The sequence below is a fragment of the Oncorhynchus nerka genome, linkage group LG18 (genome assembly GCF_034236695.1).
Source record: "Oncorhynchus nerka isolate Pitt River linkage group LG18, Oner_Uvic_2.0, whole genome shotgun sequence".
NCBI classification, from domain to species: Eukaryota; Metazoa; Chordata; class Actinopteri; order Salmoniformes; family Salmonidae; genus Oncorhynchus; species Oncorhynchus nerka.
Window position 1 is genome coordinate 82,383,044 of NC_088413.1, and position 13,728 is coordinate 82,396,771.

Here is a 13,728-nt window from a genome sequence, read left to right on the forward strand (position 1 = left end):
CAGGAGTTATGGATGTGGTTATGATGATATCAGGTTATATACAACACCCAGGAGTTATGGATGTGGTTATGATGATATCAGGTTATATACAACACCCAGGAGTTATGGATGTGGTTATGATGATATCAGGTTATATACAACACCCAGGAGTTATGGATGTGGTTATGATGTTATCAGGTTATATAGAACACTCAGGAGTTATGGATGTGGTTATGATGATATCAGGTTATATACAACACCCAGGAGTTATGGATGTGGTTATGATGATATCAGGTTATATATAATAATCCTCACAGTAGTTGTCGAGGGTGCATTAAGTCAGCACCTCAGGAGTAAATGTCAGTTGGCTTTTCATAGCCGGTCATTAAGATCTCTACCACTCCTGCTGTCTCTAGAGAGTTGAAAACAGCAGGTCTGGGACAGGTAGCACGTCCGGTGAACAGGTCAGGATTCCATAGCCGCAGGCAGAACAGTTGAAACTGGAGCAGCAGCACGGCCAGGTGGACTGGGGACAGCAAGGAGTCATCATCATGCCAGGTAGTCCTGAGGCATGGTCCTAGGGCTCAGGTCCTCCAAGAAAGAGAAAGAAAGAGAGAAAGAGAGAATTAGAGAGAGCATACTTAAATTCACACAGGACACCAGATAAGACAGGAGAAGTACTCCAGATATAACAAACTGACCCTAGCCCCCCGACACAAACCACTGCAGCATAAATACTGGAGGCCGAGACAGGAGGGGTCAGGAGACACTGTGGCCCCATCCGATGATACCCCCGGACAGGGCCAAACAGGAAGGATATAACCCCACCCACTTTGTCAAAGCACAGCCCCACACCACTAGAGGGATATCTTCAACCACCAACTTACCATCCTGAGACAAGGCAGAGTATAGCCCACAAAGATCTCTGCCACGGCACAACCCAAGGGGGGGCGCCAACCCAGACAGGAAGATCACATCACTGACTCAACCCACTCAAGTGACGCACCCCTCCTAGGAACGGCATGGAAGAGCACCAGTAAGCCAGTGACTAAGCAACTGTAATAGGGTTAGAGGCAGAGAATCCCAGTGGAGAGAGGGCAACCGGCCAGGCAGAGACAGCAAGGGCGGTTCGTTGCTCCAGAGCCTTTCCGTTCACCTTCACACTCCTGGGCCAGACTACACTCAATCATATGACCCACTGAAGAGATGAGTCTTCAGTAAAGACTTAAAGGTTGAGACCGAGTCTGCGTCTCTCACATCGGTAGGCAGACCATTCCATAAAAATTGAGCTCTATAGGAGAAAGCCCTGCCTCCAGCTGTTTGCTTAGAAATTCTAGGGACAATTAGGAGGCCTGCGTCTTGTGACCGTAGCGTACGTGTAGGTATATACGGCAGGACCAAATCAGAGAGATAGGTAGGAGCAAGCCCATGTAATGCTTTGTAGGTTAGCAGTAAAACCTTGAAATCAGCCCTTGCCTTGACAGGAAGCCAGTGTAGGGAGGCTAGCACTGGAGTAATATGATCAAATTTCTTGGTTCTATAAAACACCCTGGAGTTATGGATGTGGTTATGATGATATCAGGTTATATAGAACACCCAGGAGTTATGGATGTGGTTATGATGATATCAGGTTATATACAACACCCAGGAGTTATGGATGTGGTTATGATGATATCAGGTTATGTACAACACCCAGGAGGTATGGATGTGGTTATGATGATATCAGGTTATGTACAACACCCAGGAGTTATGGATGTGGTTATGATGATATCAGGTTATATAGAACACCCAGGAGTTATGGATGTGGTTATGATGATATCAGGTTATATGGAACACCCAGGAGTTATGGATGTGGTTATGATGATATCAGGTTATATAGAACACCCAGGTGTTATGGATGTGGTTATGATGATATCAGGTTATATAGAACACCCAGGTGTTATGGATGTGGTTATGATGATATCAGGTTATATAGAACACCCAGGTGTTATGGATGTGGTTATGATGATATCAGGTTATATAGAACACCCAGGAGTTATGGATTTTATTTTTATTTATTTCACCTTTATTTAACCAGGTAGGCTAGTTGACCTGGCCAAGATAAAGCATAGCATGTGAACAGACAACACAGGTTATGGAGTAAGCAATTAACAAGTCAATAACACAGTAGAAATAAAATGGGCAGTCTATATACAATGTGTGCAAAAGGCATGAGGAGGTAGGCGAATAATACAGTTTTGCAGATTAACACTGGGGTGATAAAAGATCAGATGGTCATGTACAGGTAGAGATATTGGTGTGCAAAAGAGCAGAAAAGTAAATAAATAAATAAATAAAATTTAAAAAAACAGTATAAAAACAGTATGGGGATGAGGTAGGTGAAAATGGGTGGGCTATTTACCAATAGACTATGTACAGCTGCAGCGATCGGTTATGTCGGATAGTGATGTTTGAAGTTGGTGAGGGAGATAAAAGTCTCAACTTCAGCGATTTTTGAGTTCATTCCAGTCACAGGCAGCAGAGTACTGGAACGAAAGGCGGCCAAATGAGGTGTTGGCTTTAGGGATGATCAGTGAGATACACCTGCTGGAGCGTGATTACGGATGGGTGTTGCATCGTGACCAGTGAACTGAGATAAGGCGGAGCTTTACCTAGCATGGACTTGTAGATGACCTGGAGCCAGTGGGTCTGGGACGAATAGCTGGGCCAGCCGACTAGAGCATACAAGTCGCAGTGGTGGGTGGTATAAGGTGCTTTGGTGACAAAACGGATGGCACTATGATAGACTGCATCCAGTTTGCTGAGTAGAGGAAGCCATTTTGTAGATGACATCGCCGAAATCGAGGATCGGTAGGATAGTCAGTTTTACTAGGGAGCGGCGTGAGTGAAGGAGGCTTTGTTGCGGAATAGAAAGCCGACTCTTGATTTGATTTTCGATTGGAGATGTTTGATGTGAGTCTGGAAGGAGAGTTTGCAGTCTAGCCAGAGGTACTTATAGATGTCCACATATTCAAGGTCGGAACCATCCAGGGTGGTGATAGTCGGGCATGCGGGTGCAGGCAGCGATCGGTTGAAAAGCATGCATTTGGTTTTAGGTTTAAGAGCAGTTGGAGGCCACGGAAGGAGTGCTGATGGCATTGAAGCTCGTTTGGAGTTAGATAGCACAGTGTCCAATGACGGGCCGAAAGTATATAGAATGGTGTCGTCTGCGTAGAGGTGGATCAGGGAAGCCCGCAGCAAGAGCAACATCATTGATATATACAGAGAAAAGAGAGCCCGAGAATTGAACCCTGTGGACCCCATAGAGACTGCCAGAGGACCGGACAGCATGCCCTCCGATTTGACACACTGAACTCTGTCTGCAAAGTAAGGGAAACCAGGCAAGGCAGTCATCCGAGAAACCGAGGCTACTGAGTCTGCCGATAAGAATATGGTGGATGTGGTTATGATTGTACTGTTGTACTGTGTCCAGGCAAGATTGTAGGGAGTGGCACTTTAACTTTGAATAGGATCTCTATCTTTTAAGTTGGGTGTTGTCTTGTGTTCTCATGTGGTTGTGGCTTCTTGTGAGTATTGACGATGACTATGATGGTCTATAACCCATATGATTATGTGAGTAAGCTGGATTGAGAGAGAGGAGGGATAGAGAGAGGAGGGATTGAGAGAGGAGGGATAGAGAGGAAGGATAGAGAGAGGAGGGATATAGAGAGGAGGGATAGAGAGAGGAGGGATAGAGAGGAAGGATAGAGAGAGGAGGGATAGAGAGAGGAGGGATAGAGAGGAAGGATAGAGAGAGGAGGGATAGAGAGAGGAGGGATAGAGAGGAGGGATAGAGAGAGAGGGAGGGGAGGGATAGAGGAGGGATAGAGAGAGGAGGGATAGAGAGAGGAGGGATAGAGAGAGGAGGGATAGAGAGGAAGGATAGAGAGAGGAGGGATAGAGAGAGGAGGGATAGAGAGAGGAGGGATAGAGAGAGGAGGGATAGAGAGGAAGGATAGAGAGAGGAGGGATAGAGAGAGGAAGGATAGAGAGAGGAGGGATAGAGAGAGGAGGGATAGAGAGGAAGGATAGAGAGAGGAGGGATAGAGAGAGGATGGATAGAGAGGAAGGATAGAGAGAGGAGGGATAGAGAGAGGAGGGATAGAGAGGAAGGATAGAGAGAGGAGGGATAGAGAGAGGAGGGATAGAGAGGAAGGATAGAGAGAGGAGGGATAGAGAGAGGAGGGATAGAGAGGAAGGATAGAGAGAGGAGGGATAGAGAGAGGAGGGATAGAGAGGAAGGATAGAGAGAGGAGGGATAGAGAGAGGATGGATAGAGAGAGGAGGGATAGAGAGAGGAGGGATAGAGAGGAGGGATAGAGAGGAAGGATAGAGAGAGGAGGGATAGAGAGAGGAGGGATAGAGAGAGGAGGGATAGAGAGGAAGGATAGAGAGAGGAGGGATAGAGAGAGGATGGATAGAGAGAGGAGGGATAGAGAGAGGAGGGATAGAGAGAGGAGGGATAGAGAGAGGAGGGATAGAGAGGAAGGATAGAGAGAGGAGGGATAGAGAGAGGAGGGATAGAGAGAGGAGGGATAGAGAGGAAGGATAGAGAGAGGAGGGATAGAGAGAGGAGGGATAGAGAGAGGAGGGATAGAGGAAGGACAGAGGAGGGATAGAGGATGGAGAGAGGAGGGATAGAGAGGAGGGATAGAGAGAGGAGGGATAGAGAGAGGAGGGATAGAGAGGAAGGATAGAGAGAGGAGGGATAGAGAGAGGAGGGATAGAGAGGAAGGATAGAGGGGGGATAGAGAGAGGATGGATAGAGAGAGGAGGGATAGAGATAGGAGGGATAGAGAGAGGAGGGATAAAGAGAGGAGGGATAGAGAGAGGAGGGATAGAGAGAGGAGGGATATAGAGGAGGGATATAGAGAGGAGAGATAGAGAGGAGGGATAGAGAGAGGAGGGATAGAGAGAGGAGGGATAGAGAGGAGGGATAGAGAGAGGAAGGATAGAGAGAGGAGGGATAGAGAGAGGAGGGATAGAGAGAGGAGGGATAGAGAGGAGGGATAGAGAGAGGAGGGATAGAGAGAGGAGGGATAAAGAGAGGAGGGATATAGAGAGAGGAGGGATAGAGAGAGGAGGAATAAAGAGAGGAGGGATAGAGAGAGGAGGGATAGAGAGAGGAGGGATAGAGAGGAGGGATAGAGAGAGGAGGGATAAAGAGAGGAGGGATAGAGAGAGGAGGGATAGAGAGAGGAGGGATAGAGAGAGGAGGGATAAAGAGAGGAGGGATAGAGAGAGGAGGGATAGAGAGAGGAGGGATAGAGAGGAGGGATAGAGAGAGGAGGGATAAAGAGAGGAGGGATAGAGAGAGGAGGGATAGAGAGAGGAGGGATAGAGAGAGGAGGGATAAAGAGAGGAGGGATAGCGAGAGGAGGGATAGAGAGAGGAGGGATAGAGAGAGGAGGGATAGAGAGAGGATGGATAGAGAGGAGGGATAGAGAGAGGAGGGATAGAGATATGGGGCGGCAGGTAGCCTAGTGGTTAGAGCGTTGGACTAGTAACCGAAAGGTTGCAAGATCGAATCCCCGAGCTGACAAGGTCGTTCTGTCGTTCTGCCCCTGAACAAGGCAGTTAACCCACTGTTCCCCGGTAGGCTGTCATTGAAAATAAGAATTTGTTCTTAACTGACTTGCCTAGTTAAATGAATGTAAAATGAATAAATAAATAAAAAGAGAGAGGAAGGATAGAGAGGAGGGATAGAGACAGAGGTCATATCCAGCCTGTCCTGCCAGCTTGGTACATCGTATCTATCTCAGAGTTGTATCCATAAATCATAGAGCTGGAATCCAGCCTGCATGTTCCTTCTTGTACCTCGTTGTAATGTGATCTCAGTGTACCGTATGAAGAGAGGGGAAACTGAAGTACAGTATGTGCTTCCCCCCCCAAAAAAAACAATTGGATGAGGAGCTGCATCCTCAAGGGGTCATTGGGGTCATTGAGGTCACAACAACACAAACCCTTCCCGAGGTGCTTGGTTGTAAAATGAAGGACTTTATCCTTAATCCCTCTTTCAGCTGTGATCTGTGCTGCCCAAAAGACAGAGATAAACTAACTGTTCATGATGGGATTGCTAGCCGTCGTTAGTCAGCAGCTCTCTGCCTGATTGAGGGTGAGTCCCAAATGGAACCCTATTCAGGGCTGGGCCTGCGGGTTCTGGGCTGAGGGCTGGGCCTGCGGGTTCTGGGCTGAGGGCTGGGCCTGCGGGTTCTGGGCTGAGACAAACAGAGACAGCTACCTAGACGTGCTGAAGCTCACTGATGTCGTGGTTCATTTCACATGTAGGTTCTTGTATTTTGAATTATTTATTTTGGAACAGCAAAATGATTGTCTGTCGACAAAGACATAGAAATATCACAACACAGACGCTACATGACCAAAAGTATGTGGACACCTGCTCGTCCAACATCTCATTCCAAATTCACGGGCATTAATATGGAGTTGGTCCCCCCCTTTGCTGCTATAACAGCCTCCACTCTTCTGGGAAGGATTTCCACTAGATGATGGAACATTGCTGCTATAACAGCCTCCAGTCTTCTGGGAAGGCTTTCCACTAGATGTTGGAACATTGCTGCTATAACAGCCTCCAGTCTTCTGGGAAGGCTTTCCACTAGATGTTGGAACATTGCTGCTATAACAGCCTCCACTCTTCTGGGAACGCTTTCCACTAGATGTAGGAACATTGCTGCTATAACAGCCTCCACTCTTCTGGGAAGGCTTTCCACTAGATATTGGAACATTGCTGCTATAACAGCCTCCACTCTTCTGGGAAGGCTTTCCACTAGATGTTGGAACATTGCTGCTATAACAGCCTCCACTCTTCTGGGAAGACTTTCCACTAGATGTTGGAACATTGCTGCGGGGACTTGCTTCCATTCAGCAACAAGAGCATTAGTGAGGTCGGGCTCTGATGTTGGGAGATTAGTCCTGGCTCGCAGTCGGCGTTCCAATTCATCCCAAAGGTGTTTGATGGGGTTGAGGTCAGGGCTCTGTACAGGCCAGTCAAGTTCTTCCACACCGATCTCAACAAAACATTTCTGTATGGACCTCGCTTTGTGCACGGGGACATTGTCATGCTGAAACAGGAAAGGACCTTCCCCAAACTGTTGCCACTAAGTTGAAAGCACAGAATCATCTAGAATGTCATTGTATGCTGTAGAGTTAAGATTTCCCTTCACTGGAACTAAGGGGCCCGAACTATGAAAAACAGCCCCAGACCATTATTCCTCATCCACCAAACTTTACAGTTGACACTATGCATTGGGGCAGGTAGTGTTCTGGCATCCGCCAAACCCAGATTCATCCGTCGGACTGCCAGATGGTGAAGCGTGATTCATCACTCCAGAGAACGCATTTGGTTAAACTGGCTGCCCTTGAGCTGATGGGGAGGAGAGAACACGATTCCACTTCTTCATGGAAATCCATTTCACAAAACTCAATGAACAGTTATTGTGCTGAAGTTGCTCCCAGAGGCAGTTTAGAACTCGATAGTGAGGGTTGCAACCGAGGACACACGGTTTTTACGCGCTACGTGCTTCAGACCTCGGTGGTTCCGTTCTGTGAGCTTGTGTGGCCTACCACTTCGCGGCTGAGCCGTTGTTGCTCCTAGACGTTCCCACTTCACAATAACACCACTTATAGTTGACCGGGGCAGCTCGAGCAGGGCTAGAAATTTGACATACTGACTTGTGACAATCCTATGACGGTTCCACGTTGAAAGTCACTGAGCTCTTCAGTAAGGGCCATTCTACTGCCAATGTTTGTCCATGGAGATTGCATGGCTGTGTGTCAGCAACGGGTGTGACTGAATTATACTCCAGAGAAAGCATTTCCACTGTTCCAGAGTCCAATGGCGGTGAGCTTTACTCCGACGCTTGGCTCATTGTGCTGTTTGGCCATGGAAACCCAGTTCTTGTGTTGACGTTGCGTGGCAGTGTGCTCGATTTTATACGGCTGTCAGCAGAGGGTGTGTCTGAAATAGCTGAATCCATTCATTTGAAGCGTTGTGTTTCTGTATGTAGTGTATTTGATTCAGCACTTGCAAAAGAAAGAAAGAAAGAAAGAAAGAGAGAGAGAAATAGACAGAGAGAGAGAGAAACAGAGAGAAACAGAGAGAGAGAGAAACAGAGAGAGAGAGAGAAACAGAGAGAGAGAAACAGAGAGAAACAGAGAGAGAGAGAGAAACAGAGAGAGAAACAGAGAGAAACAGAGAGAGAGAGAGAAACAGAGAGAGAGAGAAACAGAGAGAGAGAGAGAAACAGAGAGACAGAGAGAGAGAGACAGAGAGAAACAGAGAGAGAGAGAAACACAAGGAGAAACAGAGAGAGAAACAGAGAGAAAGAGAGAGAGAGAGACAGAGAGAAACAGAGAGAAACAGAGAGAGAGAGAAACAGAGAAACAGAGAGAGAAACAGAGAGAGAAACAGAGAGAAACAGAGAGAGAGAGAAACAGAGAGAAACAGAGAGAGAAACAGAGAGAGAGAGAAACAGAGAGAAACAGAGAGAGAAACAGAGAGAAACAGAGAGAGAGAGAGAAACAGAGAGAGAAACAGAGAGAGAAACAGAGAGAAACAGAGAGAGAGAGAGAGAGAAACAGAGAGAAACAGAGAGAGAAACAGAGAGAAACAGAGAGAAACAGAGAGAGAAACAGAGAGAAACAGAGAGAGAGAGAAACACAGAGAGAAACAGAGAGAGAGAGAAACAGAGAGAAACAGAGAGAGAAACAGAGAGAAACAGAGAGAGAGAGAGAAACAGAGAGATAAACAGAGAGAGAAACAGAGAGAAACAGAGAGAGAGAGACAGAGAGAAACAGAGAGAGAGAGAGAAACACAGAGAGAAACAGAGAGAGAAACAGAGAGAGAAACAGAGAGAAACAGAGAGAAACAGAGAGAGAAACAGAGAGAGAAACAGAGAGAAACAGAGAGAAACAGAGAGAAACAGAGAGAGAAACAGAGAGAAACACAGAGAGAAACAGAGAGAGAAACAGAGAGAAACAGAGAGAAACAGAGAGAGAAACAGAGAGAAACAGAGAGAGAAACAGAGAGAAACAGAGAGAGAGAGAGAAACACAGAGAGAAACAGAGAGAGAAACAGAGAGAGAAACAGAGAGAAACAGAGAGAGAAACAGAGAGAAACAGAGAGAGAAACAGAGAGAAACAGAGAGAGAAACAGAGAGAGAGAGAGAAACACAGAGAGAAACAGAGAGAGAAACAGAGAGAAACAGAGAGAGAGAGACAGAGAGAAACAGAGAGAGAGAGACAGAGAGAAACAGAGAGAGACAGAGAGAGAAACAGAGAGAAACAGAGAGAGAAACAGACAGAAACAGAGAGAGAAACAGAGAGAGAAACACAGAGAGAAACAGAGAGAGAAACAGAGAGAAACAGAGAGAGAGAGACAGAGACACAGAGAGAGAGAGACAGAGAGAAACAGAGAGAGAAACAGAGAGAGAGAAACACAGAGAAAAACAGAGAGAGAAACAGAGAAAGAGAGAGAGACAGAGAGAAACAGAGAGAGAAACAGAGAGAAACAGAGAGAAACAGAGAGAGAAACAGAGAGAAACATAGAGAAACAGAGAGAAACAGAGAGAGAAACAGAGAGAAACAGAGAGAGAGAGAGAAACAGAGAGAAACAGAGAGAGAAACAGAGAGAAACAGAGAGAAACAGAGAGAAACACAGAGAGAAACAGAGAGAGAAACAGAGAGAGAAACAGAGAGAAACAGAGAGAGAAACAGAGACAGAGAAAGAGAGAGAAACAGAGAGAGAAACAGAGAGAAACAGAGAGAGAGAGAAACAGAGAGAGAAACAGAGAGAGAGAGAAACAGAGAGAAACACAGAGAGAAACAGAGAGAGAAACAGAGAGAGAAACAGAGAGAGAGAGAGAAACAGAGAGAAACAGAGAGAAACACAGAGAGAAACAGAGAGAGAAACAGAGAGAAACAGAGAGAGAGAGAGAAACAGAGAGAAACACAGAGAGAAACAGAGAGAAACAGAGAGAAACAGAGAGAGAAACAGAGAGAAACAGAGAGAGAGAGAGAAACAGAGAGAAACAGAGAGAGAAACAAGAGAAACAGAGAGAAACAGAGAGAAACAGAGAGAGAAACAGAGAGAAACACAGAGAGAAACAGAGAGAGAAACAGAGAGAGAGAGAGAGAAACAGAGAGAGAAACAGAGAGAGACAGAGAAACAGAGAGAGAGAGAGAAACAGAGAGAAACAGAGAGAGAAACAGAGAGAAACAGAGAGAGAAACAGAGAGAGAAACAGAGAGAAACAGAGAGAGAAACAGAGAGAGAGAGAGAAACACAGAGAGAAACAGAGAGAGAAACAGAGAGAAACAGAGAGAGAGAGACAGAGAGAAACAGAGAGAGAGAGACAGAGAGAAACAGAGAGAGACAGAGAGAGAAACAGAGAGAAACAGAGAGAGAAACAGACAGAAACAGAGAGAGAAACAGAGAGAGAGAGAGAAACACAGAGAGAAACAGAGAGAGAAACAGAGAGAAACAGAGAGAGAGAGACAGAGAGACACAGAGAGAGAGAGACAGAGAGAAACAGAGAGAGAAACAGAGAGAGTGAAACACAGAGAAAAACAGAGAGAGAAACAGAGAAAGAGAGAGAGACAGAGAGAAACAGAGAGAGAAACAGAGAGAAACAGAGAGAAACAGAGAGAGAAACAGAGAGAAACAGAGAGAAACAGAGAGAGAAACAGAGAGAAACAGAGAGAGAGAGAGAAACAGAGAGAAACAGAGAGAGAAACAGAGAGAAACAGAGAGAAACAGAGAGAAACAGAGAGAAACACAGAGAGAAACAGAGAGAGAAACAGAGAGAGAGAGAGAGAGAAACAGAGAGAGAAACAGAGAGAGACAGAGAAACAGAGAGAGAAACAGAGAGAAACAGAGAGAGAGAGAAACAGAGAGAGAAACAGAGAGAGAGAGAAACAGAGAGAAACACAGAGAGAAACAGAGAGAGAAACAGAGAGAGAAACAGAGAGAGACAGAGAAACAGAGAGAGAGAGAGAAACAGAGAGAAACAGAGAGAGAAACAGAGAGAAACAGAGAGAGAAACAGAGAGAAACACAGAGAGAAACAGAGAGAGAAACAGAGAGAAACAGAGAGAGAAACAGAGAGAAACACAGAGAGAAACAGAGAGAGAAACAGAGAGAAACAGAGAGAGAGAGAGAAACAGAGAGAAACAGAGAGAGAAACAGAGAGAAACAGAGAGAAACAGAGAGAAACAGAGAGAGAAACAGAGAGAAACAGAGAGAGAGAGAGAAACAGAGAGAGAAACAAGAGAAACAGAGAGAAACAGAGAGAAACAGAGAGAGAAACAGAGAGAAACACAGAGAGAAACAGAGAGAGAAACAGAGAGAGAGAGAGAGAGAAACAGAGAGAGAAACAGAGAGAGACAGAGAAACAGAGAGAGAGAGAGAAACAGAGAGAGAAACAGAGAGAAACAGAGAGAGAGAGAAACAGAGAGAGAAACAGAGAGAGAGAGAAACAGAGAGAAACACAGAGAGAAACAGAGAGAGAAACAGAGAGAGAAACAGAGAGAGACAGAGAAACAGAGAGAGAGAGAGAAGAGAGAGAGAGAAACACAGAGAGAAACACAGAGAGAAACAGAGAGAGAGAAACACAGAGAGAAACACAGAGAAAAACAGAGAGAGAGAGAGAAACAGAGAGAAACAGAGAGAGAAACAGAGAGAAACAGAGAGAGAGAGAGAAACAGAGAGAAACAGAGAGAGAAACAGAGAGAAACAGAGAGAAACAGAGAGAGAAACAGAGAGAGAGAAACAGAGAGAGAAACAGAGAGAAACAGAGAGAAACAGAGAGAAATATTTTGGACATGGCGATCAAATTCACAGTACCAGTCGATCTGATGACAGGGTCAAAATGTCACCACAAGACCAGTTTGATTTGGATCGGTGGACAACGTACCACATTACTCCAGCTGATTTGGACAGTGACAATAAAACACAGTACCACAGTTTATCGGGACAGGGACAATGCAACACATATAATCCCCATTCTATTTGGGCGAGAGAGTGGGACAACAAAATGTACCACAAGACCAGTTTATTTGGGCAGGGACTAATGTACCACAATACCAGAAGTCTCAGAACACTGAGAAATTGGTGTATCGCTCCAGATTTATATGCTAACAGTTCATTTCCATCTATGTATGCCTCTGTCTCTCTACGCCCTCTTATGTCCTCTCTATTCTCTTTATGTCCTCTCACGCTCCCTTATGTCCTCTCTACGTCTCTCTATGTCCTCTTATGTCCTCTACGCCCTCTTTATGTCCTCTACGCCCCTCTTTATGTCCCTCTCTACGTCCTCTTTATGTCCCCCCCACGCCCCCTCTATGTCCTCTCTACGTCCTCTCTTTATGTCCCTCTACATCCTCTTTATGTCCTCTCTTCGTCTCTTCCCACGTCTCCTCTTTATGTCCCCCCCACGCCTTTATAACCTTCCCACGCCCTCTTTATGTCCTCTCTACGCCCTCTCTACGCCCCTTTCTTTATGTCCCTCTCACGCCTCTTTATGTCCCCAGCCCTCTCTATGTCCTCTCTACAAAGTCGCCCCTTTATGTCCTCTTTATGTCCTCTCTACGTCCCTCTTTATGTCCTCTTACGTCCTCTCTACATCCTCTTTACGGCCCCTCTCCACGCTCTCTCTACGTCCTTTATATCTTCTACGTCCTCTTTATGTCCTCTCACGTCCCCACGTCTTCTTTATGTCCCCACGCCCTTTATGTCCTCTCTATGTCCTCCTGATGTCCTCTCATGCCCCTTGTGTCCTCTCACGTCCTTCTTCATGTCCTCTACGTCTCTTTATGTCCTCTCACAAATTCTCTTTATGTCCCTTCTCTATCGCCCTTCTATGTCCCTCTCTACGTCCCTTTATGTCCTCTTTATGTCCTCTCTACGCCCCTCTTTATGTCCCCACGTCCCTCTCTACCCTTCATTCTCTCACGTTTCCACGTCCCTTTATGTCCCTCTCTACGCCCTCTTTGCAACCTCTCTACGCCCTCTTGCGTCCTCATATGTCCTCTACGCCCCCTCTACGCCCCTTTAGTGTCCCCTTCACGTCCCTTTATGTCCTCTCTAATTTCCTTTATGTCCTTCACGCTCCTCTCTACTGCCTTCTCTATGTCCTTATGTCCTCTCTATGTCCTCTTATGTCCTCTTCTACGTCCCTTTACAAGGTCTTTCACGTCCTTCTTTATGTCCTCTCTACTACCTTCTATGTCCTCTTTATGTCCTCTCACGCTCTCTTTATGTCCTCTACGTCCCTCTTTATGTCCTCTCTACGCCCTCTTTATGTCCTCTCTACGTCCTTTATGTCCTCTACGTCCCTTCTTTTATGTCCTCTCTATGTCCTCTTTATGTCCTCTCTATGTCCTCTTTATGTCCCCTCATTCTCTTTATGTCCTCTCTATGTCCTCTTTATGTCCTCTCACGTCCCTTATGCCTCTAATGCCTTCTCTATGTCCCTCTCTACGTCTCCTCTTTATGTCTTCTACGCCCTTCTTTATGTCCTCTTTATGTCCTCACTTCAGCCCCTCTTATGTCCCTCTCCTATGTCCTTATGTCCTCTATACGCCCTCCCACGCCCTCTCTATGTCCTCTTTATGTCCTGTCTCTGTCTACAGGCTGCGAACCGCACGACGGTGACAGGCTTCGTGGTCTATGATGAGCCAGAGCCCATAACAAGGAC

General features: G+C 46.0%; 1 protein-coding gene across 7 annotated transcripts in view; it reads left to right on the plus strand.

The window, feature by feature from the left end:
- Window positions 1-13,728, plus strand: part of smoc1 (SPARC related modular calcium binding 1) — a 573,206-nt gene that overhangs the window by 545,444 nt on the left and 14,034 nt on the right. The gene's annotated exons all lie outside the window — the stretch shown is intronic.